This window comes from Macadamia integrifolia, chromosome 2, assembly GCF_013358625.1.
Source record: "Macadamia integrifolia cultivar HAES 741 chromosome 2, SCU_Mint_v3, whole genome shotgun sequence".
Taxonomy (NCBI): Eukaryota; Viridiplantae; Streptophyta; class Magnoliopsida; order Proteales; family Proteaceae; genus Macadamia; species Macadamia integrifolia.
Window position 1 is genome coordinate 16328347 of NC_056558.1, and position 2474 is coordinate 16330820.

The window sequence follows — 2474 nt, forward strand, 5'->3', positions numbered from 1 at the left end:
CCCTAAACCCTAAACCCTAAACCCTAAACCCTAAAACCCTACTCCCTAAACCATAAACCCTAAACCCTAAAACCAAAACCCAAAAACCTACACCCTAAACCAAAAACCTAGAAACCATAATCCTAAAACTCTAGGCCCAAAATCCTAAACCCTAAACCCAAAGCCCTAAACCCTAAGACCTACCCCAAACCCCTAACCCTAAACCCTAAACCCAAATCCCTAAATCCAAAACCTTAAACCCTAAACACAAAACCCTAAAGCCTAAACCACAAACTTTATATCCCAAACCCCAAACCTTAGACCCTAAACCTTACACCCCTAATCCATAAACCGTAAACCTTAAAAATTAAACCCTAAACCTTAAATCCTAAACCCTAAACACTACACCCTATACCCTAAACCCTAAACCCTAAACCCTAAACCCTAAACCCTAAAATCCAAATACTTAAACCCTAAACCCACAACCTTAAACCCTAGCCCCTAAGCCTAATAACGTAAACCCTAAACCCTACACCCTACACCCTACACCCTACACCTTACACCTTAAAGCCTAAACACTAAAACACTAATCCTTAACTCTAAACCCTAAAACAAAAACCCTAAAACGAACACAACAAACCTAAAACCCCAAAACCTTAATCCTTAAATCCTAAGCCCAAAACCCTAAACCCTAAACCATAAACCTAAACCCAAAACCCTAAGCCCTAACCCAAAACTCTAAACCCAAAACCCTAAACCCTAAACCATTAACCCAAAACACTAAACCCTAAACCCAAATCCCTATTGCCTAAACTCAAACCCTAAACCCCAAACCCTAAACCCTAAACCCTAAACCCTAGACCATTATACCTAAACCCTATACCCTAAACCCTAAACCCTAAACCCTAAACCCCCTAAAGCATATACCCTAAACCCACAAACCTAAGCCCTACACCGCAAACCCTAAACACTAAAACCCTAAATCCTGAACCCTTATCACTAGACCCTCAAACCTTAACCCTAAAACCTAAACCCTAAAGCCCTATACCCTACAACGTAAACCCAAAACCCCAAACCCTAAACCCCAATCCCTAAACGTAATCCTTAAACACTAAACCCTAAACCTTAAAACCTAATCCCTAAACCCTACACCCTATACGCTGAACCCTAAACACTAAATCCCTAATCCATAAACCCTAACCCCTAAAACCAAAATCCTAAAACCTACACCCTAAACCCTAAACCCTAAACCCTAATACTCAAACCCTAAGCCCAAAACCCAAAACCATAAACCATAAACCCAAAACCCAAAACCCAAAACCCAAAACCTTATACCCCAAACCCAAAACCCTAAACCCTAAACCCTAAACCGAAAACCCTAGGCCCTAATCCCCAAACCCCAGACCCTAAACCCAAAATACTAAACCCTAAACCCTAATCCCTAAACCCAAAACCCAAAAACCTACGCCCTAAACCCTAAACCCTAAACCCTAAATCCTAAGCCCTAAACCCTAAAACCTAAATCCTATACCATAAACCCTAAACCCTAAACCCAAAAACCTAATCCCTAAACCCTAAACACTAAACCCTAAATCCTATGCCCTAAACCCTAAACCCTAAAGCCTATACCCTAAACCCTAAACCCTAAAAACCAAAACTCTGAACCCTTATCCCTAAAACCTAAGCTTCTTACCCTAAAACCTAAACCCAAAAGCCCTATACCCTAAAACCTAAACCCAAAAGCCCTATACCCTAAAACCTAAACCCAAAACACTAAACCCAAAACCATAAACACTAAACAGTTAACCCAAAACCCTAAACACTAAACCCAAATCCCTAAAGCCTAAACCCCAAACCCTAAATCCGAAACCTTAAAACCTAATCCCTAAACCCTAAACCTTAAACCTTAAATACTAAACCCTAAACCTTCAACCCTAAACCCAAAACCTTAAAACCTAAACCCTAAACCCTATACCCTAAAAACTAAAACCAGAAACCCTAAAACCCAAACCCAAAATGCTATAAAAACCCTAAACCCCAAACCCTAAACACAAAACCCTAAAGCCTAAACCCCAAACTCTAAACCCCAAACCCTAACCCCAAAACCCTAATCCCCAAACCCTAAACCTTCAACCCTATACCCTAAACCTTAAACCCTAAACCCTAAACCCTAAACCCTAAACCCTATACCTGAAACCCCTAATACCGAAACCCAAAACTCTAAACCTTAAACACTAAACCCGAAACCTTAAAACCTAAACCCTAAACCTTAAACCTTAAACCTTAAACCCTATATCCTACACACTATACCCAAAACCCTAAAGCCTAAAACCTTAATACTACTGAGATACTGCAAACTGTGTAAATATTCTCCTTTTGTAAGGTATGTAACTCTTACCTGGACAATTATATATATATATATATATATCTTATCACTTAGTTGGTGCTGGAGCTTATGTAAAATATCTTATTGTTGGACTGTGCATGTATATATG

The 2474-nt window shown here is 39.7% G+C and overlaps 1 protein-coding gene across 1 annotated transcript in view; it reads right to left on the reverse strand.

Annotated features, from left to right (window-relative positions):
- The window catches only part of LOC122063951 (alternative NAD(P)H-ubiquinone oxidoreductase C1, chloroplastic/mitochondrial-like), a 13012-nt gene that overhangs the window by 8507 nt on the left and 2031 nt on the right, over window positions 1–2474 (reverse strand). The gene's annotated exons all lie outside the window — the stretch shown is intronic.